This window comes from Ceratotherium simum, chromosome 18, assembly GCF_057802395.1.
Source record: "Ceratotherium simum simum isolate JZ-2026a chromosome 18, ASM5780239v1, whole genome shotgun sequence".
NCBI lineage: Eukaryota > Metazoa > Chordata > Mammalia > Perissodactyla > Rhinocerotidae > Ceratotherium > Ceratotherium simum.
In genome coordinates this window covers 17,291,471-17,319,239 of record NC_141917.1, presented here as the reverse complement: position 1 = coordinate 17,319,239, position 27,769 = coordinate 17,291,471, and the positions used below count along the sequence as shown (strand labels likewise).

Below are 27,769 nucleotides of genomic sequence, written 5' to 3'. Positions count from 1 at the left end.
TAAAAGTCATGTACTTAACTCATTAATATTGTGAAAATGCAAATAGTGTTGATAATGCATTAGGCTTTATAACCAGAAATGGAAGACAATACATTTATTTAGACTTTGTTTCAGTGTAGCAAACTTTTTATTCCCTCTGCTGACTTGATTTACAAAGGTGCTACTGGAATTCCTCTCAGAACAAAGAGTGTCTTTATGATGTTAAATTTAAGAGCTAAAACCACAGAGTCTTGGTTGGATGGTGCTACATCATTAGTTTTGTTGCTCCTCACATTGTTGTCAAATTCCCAAATAGGTTCATGGGCCACATCAACCTTCAGGGCACCTTCTGTCATCTAAACAACATGACCTTCTCCTCCTCAGGCAAGAGCCTAGAGAAGGAAAACACACGGTTAGTTCTAAGGACTTTGTTATCTTCTCTTCCTCTGTTTTTCTCCTTCCCTTCATTTGCAGGCCTCCTTCTGACTTGGAACAGCAGGCCATTGCTGACTAGCAAGGAGCTCCATGTTCCACATGCATAAACCTACATGAGACCTCCAGGCTTGGTTGTTGATAGCTCGATGAGTGATAAAGAAACCTAGGAAATCCTTTCTCTTTAAATAATAACTGTTTCTTACACCTTATATCTTTCTGTCACATCCTACTTTTCAGGTTAAAGCTGAGTGTTACCAGCTTTTTGCTCTTGAGAGCTCTTCTCTAAAACCGCAAAGTCACCCCTAATCTCCAGCTGTCTGAAACAAAGAGCGATAGTCCTTTGCTGTAGAAGAATGAAAAGAAAAGCAAATTCATTTAAAAAGTTTTGCTCATCTACATATAACACTGTATATACAAAGTTAGAACTAACCAAAAGGTATGGCATCCACAGAATACAATCACATAAAATTCTGGGTCACTGCACAGATTAATGAAAACCATATTTTTTCAAGTCAGTCTAACCAGTGACAAAAAACACAAATATCAAGTTATAGAATTTATATGATGTTCGGCTGATCATATGTTGAACTATAAAGTCTCAATCACCAGGAAGTCACTTTCTCCTTCCCCTACACCAAGACAATTAGAACTTTAGCCAGTGTTCTTTTGAGAAATGGAATTAAACAGAAGGAGCCAAATGCCAGTTCTAGAGTAATTAATACACACACACGTACCAAAAAAAAAAAGAAAGAAAGAAAAAAGACACAATACATGTTATATAGACATAGACTAGATACAGGTATGGGGTTATGGATGTTTAACTTTTTATTACAACAATGGTCCTTCCTTTCTTTACAAAATCAGTTTTGGAATTTCTAGGCTTACAAATGAAGCTTCTACTCTTCATCTGCAGAAATCGAGTTTGCATCAACTTATTGGAGCCTGTGCTCAATTGCAAGATACTAATTTATTTTTGAAGGTGTAATTCTATGAGAAATTATATAATATTCAGATAGTGTAGAATGATGGCAATGTAGGGAAAGATGAAAAGAAAGCAATAACAAGATTTAGGCAAACCTGGACTTGGTAACTGAATAACTATCTTTTTGAATGTGATATTTAACTTACTGAGCCTTTTGTTGCTTTGCTTCACCTGTTAAATGGGCATATGTGTATTTAGCCTGAGGGACTGTGTTAATATTAACTGTAACACACGTAAGATTCCTAGCACACTGTCTCCCTCAGCAAAGGCGTTAAACACATGGCTGCACATATTGTTACTAATGAAGATGTTCTACTCTCGAAAACAAACACATAAAAATGATTTGTCAGAGTTTGAAGACAGAAGGGCATTCAGATGGCTAGCTGTGAAAATTGACAGCCACCCCTAAGGAACTTTCAATCATTATTTCAAATGTAATTTTTTTAAATCCAGGAGAAAATATAATCTTTATTGAGAAATGCAATTTAAAATTTTTTAAAAAATATAGAAAGCTGCTTTTTACTAATGAAAGGACTATCAGTCAGCATTTCCAAGTGCAGTGTAAGAGATGCTGATGGACTCCAAGTTCTCCAACCCAACCACTGTCCATCTCCCTGTATTACTCAACTCCCTCCCTTAATCTTCCTAACCAATTTAATAGCCACTTCATGCAACAAGCATCCTTTAAAATGCTATTTGTTTTACTTATCTCATATAACTTGTTAAATTATTATTATAGTAACATTGGTTTATAACATTGTGTAGGTTTCAGGTGTACAACATTATAATTCAACATTTGTATGTACTACAGCGCATGCTCGCCACTGAAAGTGTAGTTTCCACTCGCCGCCATATAATTGACCCCCTTTAACCATCTCGCTCTCCTCCGTCCCCACATCCCCTCTGGTAACCACCAATCTGTTGTCTGCTTCTATGAGTTTGTTTTTGTTTTGTTTTTTATATTCTACTAGTGAGTGAAATTATATGTTATTTGTCTTTCTCTAACTTATTTCACTTAGTATAATACCCTCAAGGTCCATCAATACTGTCACAAAATGGCACGAGTTTATCTTTTATTATGGCTGAGTAGTATTCTGTTGAATATATATACCACATCTTCTTTATCCATTCATCGGTTGATAGGCACTTAGGTTGTTTCCAAGCCTCAGCTATTGTAAATAATGCTGCAATGAACATAGGGAGGCATATTTTTTTTTAAATTAGTGTTTTCGTATGCTTTGGATAAATACCCAGAAGCGGAATAGCTGGACCATATGGTAGTTCTATTTTTAATATTTTGAGGAATCTCCATGCTATTTTCCATAATGGCTGCACCAATTTACATTCCCACCAGCAGTGTATGAGAGTTCCCTTTTCTCCACATCCTCTCTAACATTTGCTATTTCTTGTGCAATCTCTATGAAAATACCAATGGCATTTTTCACAGAAATAGAACAAAACATCCTAAAATTTATATGGAACCACAAAAGTTCCCAAATAGCCAAAGCAACCCTGAGAAAAAGAACAAAGCTGGAGGTATCACACTCCCCGATTTCAATCTATACTACAAAGCTATAGTATCCAAAAGAGTACGGTATCGGCAAAAAACAGACACACAGATTAATGGAACAGAATTGAGATCCCAGAAGTAAACCCACACATATATGGACAACTAATTTACAACAAAGGAGCCAAGAACATAAAATGGAGAAAGGAAATTCTCTTCAATAAATGGTATTGGGAAAACTGGACAGCCACATGTGAAATAATGGAACTAGACCACTATCTTATACCATACACAAAAATCAACCAAAAATGGATTAAAGATTAAATGTAAGACATGAAATCATTAAAATTCTAGAGGAAAACGTAGGTGGTCTACTCTTTGACATTGGTCTTAGCAGCATCTTTTTGGATATGTCTCATCAGGCAAGGGAAACAGAAGCAAAAATAAACAAATGGGACTTCATCAAACTAAAAAGTTTCTGCACAGCAAAGGAAACCATCAACAAAATGTAAGGACTACCTACTGAATGAGAGAGGATATTAGCAAATCATATATCTGATGAGGAGTTAATATCCAAAGTATATACAGAATTTATAACTCAACAACAATAAAACAAACAACTTGATTAAAAAATGGGTAGAGGATCTGAATAGACATTTTTCCAAAGAAGATATACTGATGGCCAACAGGCGCATGAAGAGATGTTCAACATCACTAATTATTAGGGAAATGTGAATTAAAACTACAATGAGATATCACCACACACCCGTTAGAACAGTTAGTATCATTACAACTTTATATTTTGCTTTTAATTTAAAAACTAGATCAGTGAAATGGCATATTTTGATTTGTCTTAAAAGAAAAGTATTTCTCAGTTCACCACATTTCCTAGATAAATGAAAGAAAAAAGATATAGATAACCTTCGATGTTATCTCTATCAGCGGCATGAATTGAATCTGTGACGGTAAAGGACGATACTGATACTTCTACTGCTCCTTATTTTTATCTTAAAAATTTTGAAAAATTAGTACAGTCATGTGCCACTTAACAATGTAGATACGTTCTGTGAAATGTGTCGTTAGGTGATTTCATTGTTGTGCGAACATCATAGAGTGCACTTACACAAGCCTACCTGGTATAGCCTACTACGCACCTAGGCTATACGGTATAATCTTATGGGATCACCATTGTATATGCAGTCCGTCTTCGAACAAACCAACATTAGGCGGAACATGACTGTACTTAATTTGTCTAGATTACCTTGGTGCCCTCCTTGCTTCTGTGGTTCCCGTGGTCACGCTTTCTGAACAGTATTCCAGGATTCTAGAAAAGGAGGGGAATCCACAGAAGGTGGTTGGCAGAGGCCACTGTCTCATTCATTCTCATTCAACATATTGGGCACAGCAGAGCTTATATACTCTGTTAGGTAGATTTCTGATGATTTTCTTCTGATTGATTTAGCTAATCTAAATGTTATAAAACTAATAGCAGCTTAAAATGATTCTTGCAAATAACTCTAGAATAAAGATATGATAATGGAAGTAAAAAAATAAAAACACGCAATTCTCTTGCTGCAAGCTTTTCATTAGCTACATTATAATGTGTTTAAAAATCTGACAAGAACTCAGTTTCTTTAAAATATATATAGTATATGCATATATGTATGTGTTATATGTACACACACATGTATATAAATATACATATATAATTTCAAATTACCCATTGATGTTAACAAAGAACCTCAACCAAACATGTACTGTTTCTTGAGATATTAGTTAATGGTAATAGTATACAAATTTTATTGATAAAGGAGTAGCTGTAAGTACGTTGGAGATAAATATGGGAAACAAATGTGCTCTCCAAGATTAGAGACCACTGGTCTCCATGATTTCCAAATCAATTGAGTAAATAATCATTGAATTTAATAAAAAAAAAACAGTTGAGGGGCCAGCCCGGTGGCGTAGTAGTTAAGTTAATGTGTTCTGCTTTGGTGGCCCAGGGTTCGCAGGTTCGGATCCCAGGTGTGGACCTACATACTGCATATCAAGCCATGCTGTGGTGGCATCCCACATCTAAAGTAGAGGAAGATGGGCTCAGATGTTAGCCAAGGGCCAATCTTCCTCACCAAAAAAAAAGGAGGATTGGCAACAGATGTTAGCTCAGGAAAAATCTTCCTCACCAAAAAGAAAAAAAAAAAAAGTTGAAAAGTACACATATTAGTTAGTACTTTAGTAAAAACGGTTACTGTACAGCCTATGAATATGTACCTGAATCTGGGAGAACTGGTTATAACGCATTTATTTTCTAGGGAACTAAATTTGAAATGAGATATACATGTTTCTTAACCAAGATTTTTTTAACTAAATATCAAAGAACCAAATCTACAAGCCATCACTACCATACTATAGTAGGAGTAGAGCGTTAGTGAGGCTAAACAGAATTTCCTATATAAGCCTTAGTAACATTGTTTATAATCTAATTTTCTCAAATTCATTGAATAGATAAGAAAATCTCATTTCATGTTGATGGAATACAATGACGATTATAAAACTTCAATAAAAAGAAGGTGAATTCCTAACTAAAATATGCAAATTTACCTCAACTTAGTCTGTCCATACACACAAGTGTTCTCTACCTCTGCTTCTATTTCTCTCATGTACACAGGCAAACACACTTTTTTTACATACAGAAATATTCATTATTTCAGAGTTATAACACCTGCCTGTGTTTCCATTCTAATATTCTATGATATGAGAAATTATTTTATAAAAATGATTTTCCCTTTTTAGATTACAATGAGTAAAAAATTGTCATTCAATTTATCACTATAATGATTATGATGTAAAGGATTCAAACATGGATTCAGCTAAACTCAGATTTGCAGAGAGTCAGCACAGAGCCTGTTACCAGAGGAAGGGAATTGCCTAAGAACAGGCTTATTTCTCAGCCAGCGTTCTTCACCGACTCATAGACCAATTAAAATGTCAGTTCAGCTGATGGCAAAGAATAAGAAGACATTTGAAAAAGGAATGCATGAGAAAATCTGCTTTCAGCAAACCTTTTTCAAGCATTAGTAAAAATTAAAGTTTTTGACAACATACTAACTTGGTAAGTGATTGAAATGAGGTTGAAAAGACGGTGACTCCATTTTCCACAAAGATGTCACAATAACTGTGCAGAGAGATGAACTTGTGTATTAAAATGAGGCATTTTGAGAATGTTCTCAAATTCTTACATCTTGTGATTTCATGTCTAGCATGAAAACAAGGCAAATTGCTACTTCAAAGCAGGTAAAACAAGAGAACTTTGAATCATTGGTTGCACATTAATCACTGTTGAGTGAGAAGTCATATTCAACAGAATTATTGATATGGCTGTGAGTGATTTGATTTTTATTCTTCCACATGCTTTATAGAAGAGTTACAAGTGTGTGCACATAAATTAGAAATAAGATTCTTTTAAATCATGAATCATGTCTGTAATGAAAAACACTTCATGAAAGGTTTTAGACTTATCCGAGAACATCTGTTCAAAGACAGATTTTTTTTTAACATTAAATTATTTGTCCTGAAAGGTTCTGGAAATGGAGAATAAGGTGTTCTCTTGCCTTTAGGAAAGAATATAACATTTCGGATTCATCTCATGCTGCTTCACATTAATATTATTCAACTTTCAAATGAAAAGAAACTCCATCTCGTTCCCTTTGGATAATCCATATATTATCTTCACTGCCATAAATATGTAAGTGCATTGTTGCTTAGGAATTATATTCAGGAGCAGTGAACTATAATTAAAGACAATGCACATAAACTATAGTTTAACTGGTTGTTCATATTCATTCTTATCTATATCATTTAAATCATATCAACATATATTTATTGAACACCTTTTGTAGTAATTGCTGGGCATGCTAAAAAGGAGCATGAGACATGGTTTTGATGTCAAGTGGCTTACATCCTTTTTCAGTTTGCTGGGGCTGCTATAACAAAATACCACAGACTGGGTGGCGTAAGCCACAGAAATTTATTTTCTCACAGTCTGGAAATGGAAGTCCAAGATCAAGTTGTTGGCAGATCTGGTTTCTCCTGACGCCTCTATCTTTGGCTTGCAGATTGCTGTCTTCTTGCTGTTTCCTCACATGGTCATCCCGCAGTCTGTATGTGTTTCTGGTGTGTCTCTTTGTATGTCCAAATTTCCTCTTTTTATAAGAACAAGAGTCATGTTGGATTAGAGTCCACCCTGAAGACCCCATTTTAAATTAATCACCTCTTTAAAGACTTTATCTCCAAATATGGTCACATATTGAGGTACTCGGGAGTTAGGACTTCAACATATGAATTTAGGGGAGACACAATTTATTCCATAACACATTTTAATTGTTCATAGGAAGAGTCAATCACATCGAACATAGTTTTTTATTCAAAGAGGTTTCTTTCCAGGTTTTATTAATTTGTTTCATTGCCAAAAAATTCAATTTTATTAAAATTAAAAAGAAATGAGCATGGTGCTTGTATGTGTGTCTGTAAATTATACTAAGTCCTATGCCCGCTTGCCAACACAGGGCCCTTGCCCCAGAAATATCTTCTCTCTCAGGTTCTCTAGGTGTGTTTCTAGCCAGATTGTAACCTCTTTGCTCGTACTTTTAAAGAATCAGGATAATTACATTTTTGTACATGTAATTCCTTCCTAAAAACTGGAAGAACCTTATAAGAACGTTACAAATAAGGATTATACTTTAAATATTTGCATAGCCTCAGCATGAATGCAAAGTAAAATAAAGGGGACTATCTTTTATTGAATAGTTACCAATATCCAGACTCTCAGATTTAAATCATATGCCTGCTTTGCACTTGAAATTGCTTACTAATAATAATCGTTGATCAATGAAATTAAGTGATGTTTTAATTGAAAATCATATTATTTTTTATGTGGAATATTAATATAATCACTAAAAATGTCCATTAAGTAGATTTCTTCAATCCATCATAACATCTGCTTTTAGGAATAAAAGTAATTGGTATATCCTGTTTCATTATTCACTGCACCCTTTTTATGTCTTATGTCATTATGACGTCTTACAGAAAGGAAAGTACATATAAGCCAATAAATTTAAAAATTTTATGCTTTCCCTCTATATTCATGACTTAAAACTTAGTTTTATAATAACTTGTTATTAGTAAATAAAACATATAATAGAATATGGATGTTAGTTCAGTTGGTTATAGTCTAGTCCTCAAGCCTGCAGCAAAGAGTAAATATTAATCATAATCAAGATTGTTTAGACATCATTCCTAGAATTACACAAAAATATATATAATTCTGCTTTCTCACAAAGAATATAAAATATGCTTTAAATTCCATATATTTTTGTTAAATTCCTACTCTGTCAAGATTATCTGCTAAGCTATACTCTAGTTGATGAACTTTGTAGAAAATGAATAATTAATCACACTTAAAATTTTCACTATTTGAAAATAAATAATTCATTAGCAACTTTTGGAATAAACAAGGTTGCAAATTCTCTTTCCTGTCTTTGAAGAGTTAAGAAGTCCTTATGGGGGGCCGGCCCCGTGGCTTAGCGGTTAAATGCACATGCTCTGCTACTGGCAGCCCGGGTTCAGATCCCGGGCACGCACCTATGCACCGCTTCTCCGGCCATGCTGAGGCCACGTCCCACGTACAGCAACTAGAAGGATGTGCAACTATGACATACAACTATCTAACGGGGCTTTGGGGAGGAAAAGGAGGAGGACTGTCAATAGATGTTAGCTCAGAGCTGGTCTTCCTCACAAAGAAAAAAAAAAAAAGATGGCCTTATGTGAAACTGAAAAGAAAGCAAGGTAGCACATCCATAGATATAAATTATTATAAGTATTCATACAAACCATAGTCTGATACGTCCCATATCAGTTCCTGATTTTATAACAAGCTAATGATAAAATTAAAAAAAAAATAAAGTAAAAAGAAAATATAATCTATAATGGTTCTTAATATAAAGTTTCTCAGCTTTGTCTAATCTCTCCATCCTTTCCATGGTGCTTTCTTCACCCAGCCAGGTACTATACACAGATCTTTGATGTTTCATCACTTTCTATTTCCCAATGAATTACAACTACCTAATCTGAAAAATGAGCCCAAAGTTACATTTATTAAAATAATTTTCCTTAGTACCTCTCTTCTGCCCTGTTTACAACTTTGTTTACATCCCCTTAGAACCTTGTGTATTATTTGTAGTAAATTATCTCATTGTATTTTCCATTTGATTCTTAGCTGGATTTTATTTTTTCCTTATGAGATGATAAAATCTTTTCTAAACTACTTTTTCAACACTCTAGGGTTTCTCCAAGCCTGTTGTACTCTTGTGCTTATAGAAGGTCATAAAAGAAACAAATTAACGTGTTAATGAAAAGTTGCCAACAGTGAATTTCTCCACAGCTAATCTGACTTTTCATTAATGTTCTACAAAATGAAAGAATTCCAAATTATAATAGAGCCACCATTATGAATATTGCAAACCTCTTAAAGTTACCATTTACTGCTAAATATGTAATTTTATGGTGATATTAATAATGATATACCATATGTCAAAAGTTTTAAAAATAATAACTTTTGGTTCTGTTGAGCTCATTACGTTAAAGGCCTAATGACAAATTAACTAAAATGAATATGCTAGTCGTTAAAGTCACTCAGTGGCTATCAATCTGGATCTTAATATGTTTAATTACTACGTTAATGCCAGTCAATTAGTCAAGCAGCTTAGCTTCATCTATTTCCTGGCTCTGCTGATGATAGAATTGTAAATGTTTATACATGAGAAAGTGAGAGGCTGCCAACATCCAACAAAGGAAAACATGGAGTTATCATTGGCTTCCAAGACGGAATTTCCATGTCCTTTGGGGGAAGCTGCTAATTTTGGCATTAAAGCAGTCAATTAGGTAGTAGTCATTCTCTAAGATATATATGGAAAGAAGTTCCAAAGTAGGCGTTCTGAAATACACTCTTGGCCAACATTTCGTAGTGTGTTTGATTAGCTACATAACCCTAGTGTAAGAGGTTGGACTCGTTTAGATTAAAAAAGCTGTCAAATGGGTCTTGTTGGGTCTTATTCAACAGAATGAAACATCAGTAGCAGACAAACGTGGGTATGTAGATAGGATTTAAATTGTATGTTTCTAATGGGAAAGACAAATGGAAATGAAATCTGGAGAAACAAAGCATTTAGCGGACAGATGATCAAGGGAAGACTGTTAAACACGCTTGCTTGGCACAAGATTGATGTATTACTTGAACATTTGTTCTCAGTAGCATATAGGAAGAAGTGGTCATGACTCTGGTTTTCTTTTCTTTTTTTTTGAGTTGGTCATTCCCTCTCTTCCCCCTTCTTCCCCTGTTAAACACTGCCACTGTTAAGATTTAGATTCTAGGTCATATTGAATACCATTGCACATTTGACTGAATAATTCATTCCCTCACTTTTTTCAACAAGTATATATTTATCTCATCTTTGGCTCCTATTAACGTTCATTCAACAAGTTTGTATTAGGCACATACATATGCCACACAATAGGTTAAACACAACAATTTCCCACCTTTCCATTGCTGTCTCTTTCCCCTTTTTATGTTGGTATTTTCTTAGTGTTCTTTTTTTTAAAATTTTTCACTCCCCACCATATTCTCGATTCATTGGCATGTAGTCATCTTCAAGAAGATTGTTCAGCAGGAAATATTCATGAAGTATGAGTGAGTGCAAGAAGACAATGTCCATTAATCCCAAGCTGCCAGTGAAAAGCTTCACAGTGTACAGGATAGCCAGAAGCTTTTACTGTTCAAGACACCTGAAAACACAATTCAAACAAGCAAAATCTTTTATTCTCTTCACTTGTCACTTTAAAGTTCTCTGATGTTTATTAATTCCATGTTTTATTGAGCAACATATCATCTCACTGGCTCAGCTTAAGTCTAAAGAAGGTGATGTGGTGGGCCTAAGAGGTAGTGCAATAAACCTGTGTTAATTATCACACCCCCACACACACAAACACACTGGGCTTATGCTCATGCAGTCAGCTCATAGATTTGTCACTTGCCACCAAAATCATCCTTGTCAACTATCATCAAAACAAAGGCCTAAAGTCTCCACTCTCTTAACTTCTTCATACTGAAGACAAGTGATGAGATTTTGACATTTTTTTTTAAATTGTGATGACTGTGCTTGATATCAGTATGATAACAATGAAAGGAGATAAACTAGCAACCTGATGGAAGACACTGTTGCTTTCTCTATGCTGAGTCATTACAGTAAAGTTTCTGTTACTCACTTGACATGTGATTCCAGGCATGTGATTTCACTCTCTCAGACACAGTTTGCTTATGTCAGTCAGCCTGTCAAGAAATATCTCTGGGAAGAAATAGATTGGTCAAACATTTTGGAAATGAAGAAGATGAGATATATTGGAACGTAGCTAGAAAATACAGTGAGGGTGAGGGAAGAATTTTAAGATCAGAGAGGCTTGGACAGGTATAAAGGGGAATAATTTAAACTGCAAAGTGTATATAATAGCGATTCTACCTACCTTATAATATTAAAAGAAGATTTACATTAACATTGGTGAAAGTGCATCCTGAAGAGCAAAGTACAATATAAATATCATGATAAATTTTATCTTCATTATCATCATCATGAATGCCTCCAATATGTATATTTGTGTACTGAATGGCTAGATTTAAAGTATTCTTTGGTGGAATCCCGTAGATTTTTTAATTCCTTTTTTTGCTACAAAAGTATTTTTTTAAGAGATTAAAATGATCAGGCCAATTTGCTGAACAAGTTTTTAAAGATATAAAGTATTCAAATTAACTCTCTAAATTCTTCTAAATATCTTCAAGGAAAAAGGAGGATATTTGTGTGCTCACTTAATGAATGTGTATTGTGACATCCATATGAGTTTTAGGACAGAAAAGTTACAAAAAATATTTTAATTGTGCATATATGTACATTCATAGTACTTTTGAGAACTATATCTGATTAATGTGGACAGTCCTGCCTACTCATAAGATTTGAAGCATACATTTATATTGCAATATTAGAATAGTTACTTGAATATCTGTGCTTATGAGACATTTTTTTTTCATTCTTACAGTTGATTTGATGCAGAAATTTGGCCATTAGTCAAAACTCCAATATACAAGCGTTCCCATGGGAAAATATAAATGGGTTTATGAGAAAATTTATCGTGGTGATTTTTAAAATAGCATTTCCACAGAAAGTGGAACTTCCTTGTAATCATAATTAAGAAACTAACTGTTCCTCTTAAGATTTTATTTATTTATTTTTTGAATTTCAAATTTATCTCCTTGATGTAATTTAGGCTTTTCATGTTACTTTAGGCCATAAGTGAAATAAAACTGAAGATCTTTACAGCCCTCAGATTCCTCTCATTTAACAATCACTATGGAATCTCTAGGTATTCTCCATTTTATTAGCATTTAAAGAGAGAAGACTTGTGTCTGAGCTTACTTCTTAATGTCAATAAATATTTTTTGCCGTCTGCGGTATTCATTTATTTATAAACTGTATCAAAGGTTTGAGGAAACCTACATGGAATTAGTGTGCAAATTTGAGAAAGAAAATGAAGAACTAATACAGGTTCAACATGCTAGGAGATATTTTTGGAAGGAGAGATCATTTGTGACTGAAGACCAGATGCAGAAACAACCTAGGCCAAGGCTCCTTAGAGGAGAAGCATCTAAACTGGGACTCTTCTTAAGCTTTTAGAACACCTTAGTTTGCATGTTACTGCAAACCGGAAGGAGAGAATGAACAGATGAATGGAAATACAACATGAGTTTTACTTTCAAATAACTTACACTCGTATGGAATATATCATATTAATACTTGGTTATAACAGCAATTTTACATTTTTTAACATGTAAAGAAGAAAAACCACAGGTTAAATTCATGAATCATGCATATAGACACAAAAATCTTAAACAAAATGTGAACACATAAAAGGTGACACCGTATTGAACTAATCCTAAGCATGAAAAATTGATTTATTTAAAGAAATCTAATATAAATCATCAAAATAAGGGACTAAAAATAGATTCACAAAAACAACTGATAATTTTTTTATATATAAAAATTCTTAACTGACTATAAAAAGTTGATGATTGGTATCCAATAATCAAAATAAAAATAGACTCACCAACAAACAAAAGAAAAAGTCTAAAACAAAACAAAACATCTTATAGGAATGAACACATTTAATAGTGAAATGGTAAATGTATCCTCTTTAAATCAAGAATGAGACAAGAAGTCCGCAATTATCGCTTCTATTCAGTATTATATGAGAAATCCTAATCAGAGCAGCTAAATGGAATGGAGTTATGAAGATTGAGTGTGAGAAAATTTTGAAAAAACTTATTTGCAGGTGGTATGATTATATGATATTTAATAAGAAATTTTAGCAAGGTTGGTAATTATAAGGTGACTATAATCCCATTCCCTATTCATAGGGATGACACCGTTTTTAAGCTCCACCAAAAGTGTAAACGTGCCTATTCCTCCTGTAGTTTAGATACGGGACTATATTGTCAAATTTTTTTCCCCCAGTGTTATAAGTAAAACAAATAGCTTCTCTGGGAGCTTTTATTAACATTCTCTTTATTATGAGACAGGTTAAATCTGTTTCTTATATTTAACGGCAATTTGCAATTATTTTCTCTGAACTATCTGACTATACGTTTGTCCAGTTATGGGTTGTTAGTATTTCCTCTCCTTTTGGAAGCTTTTTCTATCTAATGCATGCTGACCCTTTGCTGTAGTATAAACATAAAAAAAGAAAGTGTTTTCTCTTTGTCGTTTATTACAACTTGATTGTGGCATTTTCCATGCAAACTCTCTGTACTACAGCTGCATAGTTTAATCTTTTCTTCTGGAGTATGAATCACACCTGGAATTCACGGCAATCTGCCCCACCTCCCTTCTAAATTTAGATCAGATTCATTTAGAATTTATACTGGTGTATATTGCTAGGATATCTTCAGTTTTTGTCTTTTTCCATGCAGCTATCCACTTATCCCAACACCACTTATTAAATTTTTTTTTAGTTCTAATTTGAGATATCATTTTTTACTCTCATACTAAATTTCCTTATGTGCTTGCATATATTTTTAGATCTTCTATTTTGTTCTACTGGATTATCTCTCTATTCTAACAAAACATTACACTGTTTTATCATCTTCAATTGCTAGCCATCACCATCACATGACTTTGTCAAGTTTCCTGGGTATTCCTGCTTATCTAACCTTCCAGAGGAGAGGAACTTCTTCTTTTTTTTTTTTTTTGGTGAGGAAGATTAGCCCTGAGCTAACATCTGTCGCCAATCCTCCTCTTTTTGCTGAGGAAGACTGGCCCTAGGCTAACATCCGTGCTCATCTTTCTCCACTTTATATGGGACACCGCCACAGCATGGCTGACAAGTGGTCCGTCGGTGTGCGCCAGGGATCCAAACCCCCACCATTGCAGCAGAGCACACGCACTTAACCGCCAGGCCACCAGGCCGGCCCCAGAGGAGAGGAACTTTTTAGTCAACTTGTATAGCTCCAGGAAATAAACCTGATGGTGTTTTTATGGAAATTTCATTTAATTTATATATTAACTTAGGGAGAAATGCTATTGTTATGATTTTGAGTCTTTCTATCCAAGAACATGGTATAACCCTGCAGTTGCTCAAGAAAAAATGTTTGTGCAGAGACTGGAATTAGATAAGTGAGGATGATGGGAGTCAGATTTTCCATCACTATGAAGACGAGATTCAGATAACGAGAATCTCCTAGTGGGAATGTGTGACATTTTTACATAGCTAACTTTCTATTATTCAAGCAGAGATCGAATAATGCCATAACTGAGATGATAACTATGAAAATTCATATACTACATTTTAGTTTATAAAGAATTTCTTCAGAATAGTCTTTTTTAATTGTCAGAGTAATTTGATTTTACTAACAAAGGAACTGGGCTTGTAGAAAATAACAATTTTCCTTAAGATCGCAGATAAAGGAGCTATATAAAACTAGATTTTTTATACCTACAAACCTCATGCACTTGACAAAAGATCATGCTAATCAATTCGTTTTGAATTTTGAAGTCTCCCTTACCTAAAGTATTATTTCCCAAAGTGTTTATTATAGAACATTACTTTCTTATATGTTTAATGTGTCTTTCAATTAAAGCCAAATGTAGGCAATCTATTGGGACATGCTGGGTTAGACCAGTTTCATTACTGCAAGACTTCCCAAAGCATACAACATATTAATATAATTTCATAGCAAAAGTTCCCCAGATAGGGGCCGGCCCAGTGGCGTAGTGGTTAAGTTCACATGCTCCGCTTCAGCAGCCTGGGGTTCACGGGTTTGGATCCCAGGTGAAGACCTACACATCGCTCATCAAACCATGCTATGGCGGTGTTCATATACAAAATAGAGGAAGATTGGCACAGTTAGCTCAGGGAAAATCTTCCTCAACCAAAAAAAAGGAAGATTGGTGACAGATGTTAGCTCAAGGCCAATCTTCCCCATCAAAAAAAAAAAAGTTCCTCAGATAAAATAAATATCAGCATATTCATAAAACTTTATAAGGTTTAGATATAAAATTTAGAGAAAGACCCCACATACCAAACTAACTAGCATGTGTTGAATTTCTGAGCCCTGTGCTCTAAAGGGGTAGTATTTTCTAGGAAAAGGTTTATTATCCTTAGCGATGGAGATGTAAGTGGACTATACATAAAGCAAAATTTGCAGAATTTTGTGATATCCTCTGTTCCTCTCCAATCTCCTCACTATTTCACTAAATCTAATGATGCTCATAGTGACATTATTTTATTTAGTGCTACCTTCTCTGATAAATTTAAAGCACTTAAACATTAAGACACATGGTCAGAGAAAATTTCCTAGGAAGTGATCAGGCTCCATACTATTATCAATGTGAATAACAAAAATTCCCATATGTCTAGGTATTGTTTAAAAGATATATAAAATGTTTAGGTTGACTAATAATTTAAAATTACATAATTGACTAAAATGTTTAGGTTGACTAATAATTTAAAATTACATAATTGACAGGCCGGCCCCGTGGCTTAGCGGTTAAGTGCGCGCTCTGCTGCTGGCGGCCCAGGTTCGGATCCCGGGCGTGCACAGACGCACCGCTTCTCCAGCCATGCTGAGGCCGCATCCCACATACAGAAACTAGAAGGATGTGCAGCTATGACATACAACTATCTACTGGGGCTTTGGGGGAAACAATAAATAAATAAATAAAATTACATAATTGACTAAAATTATCTAAATGAGCATGCTCAGAATGTCTTTACAAAGAGGTAAACTAAAGTAACCTTTAGACATTGGATGAATAATCTGGTTTTCCTTTTCAAATAGTGTTATATATTTCTCAGTTACAGTTTGAAAGTGCAATAATAAAAACATGTCCTTTAAAAATAAAGATAAATCTAGGATATAGAATTCTCTCTGTCTTTCTGCCAATACCAATTATTTTGTTCAGCCTTCTTTCTTTTGCTATTTTCTTTTAATTTGGTGATATCTAAGCTTTCTACAATTTAAATTCTTTCCTTTTTACAGAGATAACTGCATTTACAAATCCAAATCATTTCTCATGAAAATCTGTATCCAAAACTACATCTCCATTCAAAAGTGTTTTTTTAAATGAATTTCAGATCTTTATATTAAATTACTTCTCATAAATGTCCATTCATGGAAGACACTTAATATAACATTAATCCATTTAATAAATATCGATAGAGCTTCTATATACCAATTACACTTTTAAGTACTGAGGACATTCACATTGTGCCTGATGCTTTGATTGCACATTGTGGTATAACCAACTACCATATGACATAGAGGCTTAAATCGACGGAAGTATACTTGTTTACGATTTTGCAATTTGGTTGTAGTTGTTTGGACAGCTCATGTCTGCTCTATGTGTTGTCATCTGGGCTGGTGCAACACTGGATTGGAGGGTCCACACCCAAGATGTCTCTTTTCCATAGCTGGCAAAGCTGTTGCTGGCTGATGGCTGGGAGCTCCGCTAGAGCTGTTGTAGGAACTCAATTTTTCCCTGTGTGAAAACTAAGCTGTCTCGGCTTCCTTACAGCATGACAGAAGGACTACAAAAGGGAGGAATCAGAAGATAGCAATCTGTCCTGACACTGCATCCCTTCAGTCATATTCTGGTGGTTAAAGTAGTCACAGGCCAACCAGATTCAAGACAATGGGAAAACAAAAACGAATAAACAAAAAGACCGAAAAATCAAACCCACTTCTTGGTGGAAGAAGTAAGAAAAAATTTGTGATATCTTTAATCCCACCCCTCCTGATATGTGGAGGAGACAGGGATCTGGCAAATAATTATTAAAAAATTCAAGTAAATAATTATAGATAATGATAAATAGGTCCCCACATGTTTGCAGATTTCTGTAAATGAGGAATATCAGTATTTTTAGGGGTATAAAATGGGGTGACTATATTTTTAGGGAGATGTAAAGGCATGTCTGAGTAAATATTTTTTAATGTAAAAAATGAACATTATTATTGCACTAGGTATTGATTGTTGTGTAAGAATATTACCTCAAACTTAGCAGCTTACAGCAATACACACTTAGTAGCTCACAGTTTTCATAGGTCGAGAGACTGGGCGTAGCTGACCTGGATCCTCTATTTTAGGGTCTCACAAGATCACCACCGAGGTTTCAACTACGTTCTCACCTGGTAGATCTGCATCCCAACGTGGTTGTTGGCAGGATTCACTTTCTTGTGGTTATAGGACTAAGGGCTTCAGTTTCTTGCTGTCTGTCAACTAAAGGCTGCCTGCAGCACCTAGAGGCCACCTGCAGTTCCTTGCCCCGTGGGGTGCCCCAACATGGCGATTTGCATCTTCAGATCAGGAAGGCAGTAAAACACTCTAGCAAGATGGGCACTAAGATCTTAAGTAACTTGGGCCAGCCCTGGTGGCCTAGTGGTTAAGGTTGGAGTGCTCTGCTTTGGCGGTTGAGGTTCGGTTCCCAGGAGCAGACCTATGCTACTTGTCTATCAGTGGCCATGCTGTGGTGGCAGCTCACATACGAAATAGAGGAAGATTGGCAACAGATGTTAGCTCAGGGCAAATCTTCCTCAGCAAAAAAAAAAAAAAGAAAAAAAATAGATCTTATGTAACTTAATCACATAATCATGGACACATGATCACATATATCCCAGCACCTTTTGTATACTTTAGATGATTATCAAGTCACACTTCCCACACACAATTGAAAGGCCAACAGAGGCCAGGCCGGGGACATATGTGAGTGTGGGACCTAAGTGTTAAGTGTTAGGCTACCAGGAAAGGTGAGGTCTGTCTAATGGGAGAGTGTATTCCCAGTGTGGAGAGAGTATCAATCAGTCTGTAGATCCAATGAGTGCTTCCATTTGGAAATAGGGGCTTGATATTGCCAGATAACCTGGTTTTTCTTTGTGTTTTTTTTTTTTTAAAGAGAAGCTGAACTTCTTTATTTTCACGGGAAATTTTGAAATTGTGAAACAATGTGCAGAAAGTGTATCTCCAAGCCAGATCCATGTTACAGTCCACCAGTTCGTGATTTCAGATTTAAAATCCCTCTCAAACCTACTCTTTCATATCTTTATAGGTTTCCTTCATGAAATATAATTGTTAATTTTAAGTAATTTGTGACTATAACATATTGAAATTATGTACTATTTGAAATTGTGAAATGTACATAATTTAACATACCATAAGTTGTAAAAACAATGCCACAAAAATAATAAGATTGCTTTCTCATCTTTACTGAAATATGTACCGTCTCAATCTGATATATAGAAAATGTTAAAGTGAACAATATAATGCCCTCTGACTCTTCCGTTAATGTTCCTTACACGAATCTCTCTAGTATTTCTCCAATCTGTCCTTAAAAGCACTTCCAAAATAAAGTCTAATCATGTCTACTTTTCCGTTTAGAATCTTTATGTTACTTTCTCTACTGAACAGTTTTTCCTTCTTGTACCACCCTTTATCTACATATACTTTATCTGCTAGGCAATCTGATATTTCCCCCATATTCTGGATTTATATTTTTGCTGGTGCCTTTGCTTAAAATCTCTTTTTCTGTTTGTGTTTCCTTCCTGCCAAAATTTCCATCTTTCACATTCAATTTAACTGTTCATCTTTTCCAGTAAGCCTTCTTACTTCTCCTAAAATTATTTTGATCTCTACTTATACTAAAGCTTCATTGCACTTTAAGATTTTGGTCTCATAATACTTATATCACTCTCTCGTATTATGCTATGTGTATTATGTGATATAGTTTCTATATTTCTAGATTGTAAGCTGCTTGTCAGAAAAAATTTTGATTTCATGGAGGCTTTCTCAAAACTCTAATTCAAGGTAATTACTCAAAATACCTGTGTAAATTCATTTATTTATCACAAAGTAGTTTGTTAACTATGTTATTCAATATTATATACATACACACGGCTATGAAATGTGACTTAAACACTACAAAATCCATATGAGTTTCATAGGGCAGCTCTTTAACTGATTAAAAAAGTCAAAGATACGAACAAGGAACCAAAAGCTGAAATTCTTTTGTGAAACTCTCAGAAAGTAAATAGAATCTAGTTTTTGCTTCTTGCTACCTGAGTGAAGCAGTATTTTGACTTAGCATGCCTCTTGTTATTGTAGGGATTCAATGTTTATCACATAGTTGGATCTCTATAAATGTTAGTCCTTCTCATTATTATTTTGAAGGTCAATGAATAATGGAGTAAACATTGAAATAAATATTTAAGAGCCTCAATCCCTTAGTTTTAGGCTTGTTTTTCACTTATATATGATATGAAAGTTTTTTAAATGTCATTGTGTCATCGGTGGGGAAAATGTGGAAAAAATGATATGAAGAGCTAGGTTATTACATGTTTAGAATCCTGAAGTTCCCTTGAGTTTCCTGTGGCTTATCTATGAGATTATAGATATTATTATATTTTACTTCCACATCACTCAAATTTGAATTAATATGAGAGTAATAGTTGAGAAAGCTGATAAAAACCTCTCTCTTTGTAGCCCTACATCAACTTTAGCCCTGTAATTGGCTTCCTTATGTGTGTGTGAATTCCATTTTTTTTCCCCAAGATCAGGCTATTATTGACATGTTTCTCGTAAAAGGAGAATTTATTCTCATTAAGTTTAATTATGTAGTTAATGTTTTCAATGAGGTGCCTATTAAGCTCCTCTCTGACATTTCCAAAATTGCTTAAAGTTCTGAACTTGTCATGGAAAAATGTCAACCCATCAAAATACCCAATTTCGGTTTATATGTGTACTAGCCCTGACCGATTCTCCTATTTCTTTTAGGTAGTTTGTGAAACCTGTTCCAAAGACCTACTTGGGTCATTTCCCAAGATTGTTTCAAGGATCTCTTCACCCTATGATATACCTTATTTGTCCTAAGGTCAAATTCATGACCACATTTATCATAGAAATTCAAACACATCACTGTTAGTTGTTTTTTAAGCCAATGCTTGAATGAATACACATTTACAAAACAGGGTCATCCACGCTTTAAAAAAAAGGATGTCCATAGCAAGCAGGCATTTATACCAATTCCCCCCCAACTAATTATTCTTTGCCCCACTTCATTAATCTGCACATTAGAACTAACTCATTGAAGAAACATGGATAATGGCTCCAGCTCTATCATCCTTGACAGCCCTGGGTTTCCTTCAGGGATTCACTAATGTGTAAATAAGGAGTAAAACATTGAGGCAGTTTTTGTTTGCTGCTAATAAGCCTTGACTTCTGCCAGTGTGTTATACTTTCCCTCATTCATAGTTTTATAGGCTGAGTGTGTCATGCGTATTCACCTAAACCATCCATCTTCTTGATTTAGAAGAAAGTAATCCACTGAAAAAGGAAACTAATCACCCTTAGCATAGATCTAAGAAGGATTATGTGAAATACAGAAAGCAAATTTTCACTCTTTAAACATTGGTTTTCTCCCAGAGAAGTAGTCTAATCTAAAAGTAGATTTAGTAACAATTAGGATAACCTGACAAGGACATTACTGAACAACAATGTCAGAAAGGCTTTTCCTAAATTACATACCCTCTGTTTTCTTTTTTCTCTGCCAAGTTTATATGATTTTCTAATTAATGCCATATATTATTACTTATTTAACATTACTATTTAATCCAGCCATTTTTGTTGCTTCCTTGAAATAATAAGATGTGTACGTGGGTTTATAAAGATGCATTTTTTTTAAAGAAAGTTCAACCTCATGATGGACTGTCTAATTCAAGAAATATTCAACTTCAGGGTTCTTTAATCCTTATAAATACAAACAAGTACTATTAGGCTATTCTTCTTCAATGTTTAAAGAGTTACATATGCATATACATCCTTAAATTTTTAGATTTTTGTAACACTTGAGGATGAATTATAGAAAAGGTTGATTATTTAGCTATATAGAGCAAAAGGGCTGGCCCAGTGGCATAGTGGTTGAGTTCACATGCTCCACTTCAGTGGCCCGGGGTTTGCAGGTTTGGATCCTAGGCATGGACCTACACCACTCGTTAAGCAATACCGTGGTGGCGACCCACATACAAAAAGTGAAGGAAAATTGGCACAGATATTAGCTCAGGGACAATCTTCTTCACAAAAAAAAAAAAAGTTGTAGAGCAGTATTTATTTGTAGAATGTCATAATTTTCCATTAATATGGCAGGTAATAAAAATACACACAGATATTTGCTTTTAACACTTCCATCATTATTTATATTTAGCAATTTTACGTTTGTAATGCTGGAGAGTATTTTGAGATCATATTTAATTCTATAGTTAAAAAATAAAGAAATAGATTAGGGAAACAACTCACGGTAGCTCAGCTAGTTATTGGCAGAGGTGACATTTAAGTTCCCTCTATAATGTCATACTCACATTTGAAAAAGAGTGACTAAAATTGCCCAAAGCCTTTAGAATTTTGGCATCCTTATGGTTGAGTTATTACTCCAGGGCCAACTGAATTTAGTAATATTAAATTTGGACCACAGCATCCTTTTTCTTATATTAAAGTAAACATATTAAAAATATAAACTCTTTCTTAGCCTAGATCTAACTGATTAAATATCAATTATTACTTTGTAATATCAACATTAATATTTAAATTATACCTAATTAAACTCCATAATGGTAATTTGGGTTTAGATTTTCGGCACTTATCATATGAATGCCATTGGAATTACATGTCCAAATTTCACCATATGACTTTGCATGTCCCAGTATTTTGACACATTTGCATAGCAGTAGGATCTCCCATTTCATGGCAGTTGTTGCTGTATAGTCAATTTTCCTAAGTGTGATAAAATATTTGCCTAATGATGCTTTAAATCCATTTACGGCATGCCTTCTGAAGGAGCAGCAAGTGTTCAAAACGTATCTAAGTCTCGCAGTTTCTTTGATAATGAATCATAAGTTCACTCTCCAGACCAGATGCAGGCCATTATATTTTTTTACCAGATATTAAAGATAATTTGGAGGAGAGATGAGTTGCCCAATTCCCCAGGTGCCCCAGGCCAATTTACTCCTATAATTACTCTTATAGTCCAGGGATATTTGGTGTGTTAAGATTAGAATTTGTTTCCTTGAGCCTCAGTATTTCTTAGGAGAATGTACAAGGGAAAGAGCTGAGCCATTGGTAGGCAATCTTTGCACATGAGGATCAAAAAACAATTTCTAGTGGCTGGCCTGGTTACATAGCTGTTAAGTGTGCGTGCTCTGCTGCGGTGGCCCAGGGTACGCAGGTTTGGATCTTGGGCGTGCACCAACACGCCACTTGTCAAGCCATGCTATGGCGGCGTCCCATATAAAGTAGAGGAAGATGGGCACGGATGTTAGCCCAGGGCCAGTCTTCCTCAGCAAAAAGAGGAGGATTGGCTACAGATTAAAAAAAAAAAAAAATCTGTTTTTCTAAAACTCATATCTACCTAACGGATGCTACCAAAATTTCTAAGAACCAAAGCAGTTCAATAGGAATAATGATATATGAACTATTAAAAAAAGCAACTATTTAAATGTATTTTTCTAAAAAATATCATCAGCAATTTATTTGAGTGCATACAGCACTGTAGAAAAGAATATTTATAAGAATTGTTCAGCCTTTGATATTAAAATGTTTAGTTCCTGCATAACAAAGTCATACTGATTATTTTCCAGAATTACTTATAAACAGTACACTATGACACTTAAACTAGGTGTGAGTCTGGTATAAGTCTAGAAAGTACATATCTTTATCTATGTCTTTGACAATTTGAAACTCTGCATATCCTCATAGGAGTGACACACTTGAAATAATTTACAATATTATTTTTAGTAAGCATGAGGGGAATAGGCATGCTCATGTATTACTGGAAATGGACATTGCTCATATAAGTATATATTTCTGTACTTTGAGATAGCAATTTGTAAGTTTATAGCAAATTTATATTATTTTTCTCCTCTGATTCATCATTCATATATCTAGGCATTTATTAATTTTCTATATACATAGGATACCATTCATACATTCATTTAACAAATTGTCTTTGATGCATTTGTTGGCTATTGACATCTAAAAGCCTGCTATAAATCTGTTGATCTGGCAAAGCTCACCTTATTAGATTTACTGCAGTAAGGAAGGATACTACCTGACAGAGTCCGAGTGGTATTAAAAGGTATTAAGGCAGGATATTTTTAGAGTTTTAGGATCTGTGGGACTTAAATATGAATCCTTCAAGTGAGAGTAGAGATTGTGATTGGGTAGATGTGACGACATAATGACTGATTAGTAGGAGCTATGAGGTGAGGGCCTTAAGGCAAGTCCTGATGAGCAAACTGTTTTGATAAATATATTCTTTAGTTTTTCACAGACTTCTCTTTGAGGAGCTCTTATTTCTTGAAGCAAGTAGATAGAAGGATTGTGAAGAGTTTGAAATGTACTTCTAAACCAGGAAGGTAGAGCATGCAATTAAACCTGGAAACTGAACTCATGACCAGTACAAAAGCCCCACGGATCCAGACGTTTTAAAACATTTACACCTCCTGTAAAGTTATAGCCATTTATACATAAAAATAAGAAACGAGGAATTTATTTTAAAATTATGTTTAGTGAAATTGTTTTTATCATTTTCTTATTTTGAAAGTGTCTAGGAATCCAAATTATTTATTAATTAACTTGATTTAATATTGGCCCAAAATCTTAAAGTTGACTAGAGATCTAGAAATTCAATTTCAGCATAACATTTATAATATTCACAATATTAAATATTTTTAGAGGATATCCATTATTACAAATTTAGTCAATTAAACCTAAGTTGATATTTTTGTAATAAGCTGTGGTAATAACGTTAACTTACCATACAGCTGAAATAGTTTAAAAGTTTAAATCATAAGAATTTAAACCAAAATCTTCTGTTGACTAAAATATTGTCATAACATTATATTTACATGGTGATAAAATTGGTGAAAAACTATAGAGTTAATTTAAAGCTAATATCACTCTATTCTTTCCAGAGTCATCTATTTATCAAAATAAAACACACACTTTTAAAATGAATAAGCATCTCTATTCATATATCAGAAATTTTGATGAAATAATCTCCAACGTTTCCCAATATTAGGGAAAAATAAAAGAAGATGAACGGCAATAGATGTGAGGGGGACTTCAGATGGATAGGAAATTGTCACCATATACAGTTAATTATCTTACTTATATAAGGAGGAGAGAGAGTTTAGACACAGGAAAACGTTTGACATGCACATACATGAGGGAAGAGAGTTACTACAGCTGATGCAAAAACTAATTTATGATCTTGACAATTACCTCAAGTCACATGAGTATAAAGCTAGTATTTATTAATCCACAGAGTATGGAAATAAATGAGAAGATTTTCCTACATGTAAATAAATAATCTCTCTTTTAGACAAGATAGAATATTTCCTCACAAGGGCTCTTTCATTTAATTTTTAAGCATATTTCTTAAAACATTCACTTTTGTTGGAGAGAGAATGGCTAGTGAATAAAAAAACAAAAACGAAACTGGGTCTTTTAGTTTTCTACCACTATTTTAAATTTGCTCGGTATGAGTTGATTCCCCATCAAGAGGAGAGAAAGGTAAAGCTCTCACAATGGCCTGCTTTTATGGGTCAAAACAACCAGGGTCATGACTACATCTCTTACTAATTCCCTCTTGCTTACTTCACCTCAGCCTCATTGGCCATTATGCCATTCATTCAAGCATGAGTACCTGCTTTGGCTTTGCTATTCCTTTTTTTTTTTTATTTTTTATTTTTTTTTTAATTGTTTGTTTATTGCAGTAACATTGGTTTATAACAGTGTATAAATTTCAGGTGTACATCATTATACTTCTATTTCTGCATAGATTACATCACGTTCACCACCCAAATACTAATTACAACCCATCACCACACACATGTGCCGAATTATCCCTTTCGCCCTCCTCCCTCCCCCCTTCCCCTCTGGTAACCATCAATCCAATCTCTGTCTCTATATGTTTGTTTATTGTTGTTATTATCTACTACTTAATGAAGGAAATCATATGGTATTTGACCTTGTCCCTCTGACTTATTTCACTTTGCATAATACCCTCAATGTCCATCCATGTTGTCACAAATGGCTGGATTTCAACATTTCTTATGGCTGAGTAGTATTCCATTGTGTGTATATACCACATCTTCTTTATCCATTCATCCCTTGATGGGCACTTAGGTTGCTTCCAAGTCTTGGCTATTGTGAATAACGCTGCAATGAACACAGGGGTGCATGTATCCTTATGCATTGGTGTTTTCAAGTTCTTTGGATAAATACCCAGCAGTGGAATAGCTGGATCATATGGTAGTTCTATCCTTGATCATTCAAGCATGAGTACCTGCTTTGGCTTTGCTATTCCTTTTGACATTTGCTTTTCCTTCAAATTTCTGAATGTTTACTGTCTTCATTCTCCTTAAAGTCTTCGTCAACCATCGCGTCCTCTGTGAGGCCACCTGGAACAATCTCTGACTTCCCACTCATGCACCACCACCTGCTACCCCTTTGTGCCTTTTATCCATTGCTTTATTCTGTAGAACTTGTCGCTTCTAACACATCATAAAATTGACTAATTTGTTATGTTCCTTGTCTTTATCTGCCACTCTCTCAAACACACCCAAAAGAGTGAAAGCTACATTAGGTCAATGGTATCTATTTTATTCCCAGGAGAATAGTGTCTTCAGTATAGCAGATACTAATTAGCCTTTATTAAATGAATGAATTGAAGAGCACATTCATAATTTTCCCATGCCACACAAGTATAAGTTTGAAGAACATGTTTATAATTCAGCTCCTACTACCTTAAAGTTTTGTTCTAAAATAATAATTTCCCCAAGTGTTCTTTATTTGTATATTTAAAAAGATTAAATACTGACCACAATTTTCATCAGTTGTATATTTCAAAAGAGTATATATCAAATCATCTATTTAAAATAATTAAGTATTCTGGATTCTAGAGTTATTTATTTTTTGGTTGGCAGAATTTGTTTCACTAGTTTTTCTACTAAAAAAATTTGCTCTGGGTATTTTACCCACTCACTTTTTCATATCTGAAAGACAATGTGGTTAGGTATAAAATTTTGGGGTCATATTCTTTACAAGAAAGCATCGTGAACATTGCACCACTGTCTTTTAGCATCAAGTTTTGCGTTATAGAAGTCTGAAGATAGTTTCCTCTTTTTCACCAATTTGTTTGTCTGCCCAGAGGCTTTGCATTCCTTCTTCATTTGTAAATTCACTAATATCATATGGAAAATTCTTGGTGGTTACTTGTTCTACATTAGTTTTTCTAGTATAATGTATGTTATTTCAATCTTCAGATTCATATCTATTTTAGAATAATTTTACTTCATTATTTAACTATATATTTTTCTGTCTCCTTTATTTTTTCTCTCATCTCAAGAGTATTATTTATCCACATTTGGATCTTTGGCATGTTTATAATTTTCTTTAATATTGAATTTATGGGGGCGGAGTCAAGATGGCGACGTAGGCAGACTCTGAACTCACCTCCTCCCGTGGACACAGCCAATTTACAACTACTCGTGGAAAAATTACCCCTGAGACACAACTGAAAACTGGATGAGAGGAACTCCTACAACAACGGACAATCCTAACTGGGGTAGAAGAGGCAGAGACTCCCTTCTGGAGAGGAAAAACGCCGCCTTCACAAGCCGCCAGCTTCACGGCCGCCGGGAGCAGCTCACAGGTACGCAGCCTCCCTGGAGGCGCGGGGTCCTGAGCCAGGAGCGCCCCCGCTGTGGGCATTTTGTGGACCCAGCACAGTCGAGACCAGCGGCATAATATCTGACTGTGCCTGCTACTAAAACACTGGGGAGACCCCCAGAAAACCCGGTTCACAAAGAAACTAAAACTGGCTCTTAAAGGGCCCACGCACAAACTCACCCGTTCCAGAAAGCACCCTAAAATCACCAGAAAGAAAGGTGCACAGTGCTTTGGTGACAAGAGACTCACCTAATAGGCCCTGAGTGCATCTCGGTGAGGGGTGAGACCTCTCCAGGGACTGGGACATTGGCGGCAGCCATTGTTGTGGCCTGGTGTGGGCATGCTGACACAGACGCCATTGGAGTTCTCCCTGAGGCCAGCTAGCCCAGGGTCTGCCCCACCCACTAGAGCACCGATTTAATCCAGCTCAGCCAGGGCAGGCAGCTCACCCTAGAGACTGGCCCCACCCAACAACAAGCCCTCAGGCAACATGTGGGC

General features: G+C 35.0%; 1 long non-coding RNA gene across 1 annotated transcript; it reads right to left on the bottom strand.

Moving 5' to 3' along the window:
• On the bottom strand, window positions 1-27,769 carry LOC147914586 (uncharacterized). The gene is made up of 3 exons (XR_015555080.1): window positions 27,521-27,769; window positions 10,494-10,739; window positions 1-371 (listed from the first exon to the last, which is right to left on the bottom strand). It is a non-coding gene; the product is annotated as an uncharacterized LOC147914586 (long non-coding RNA).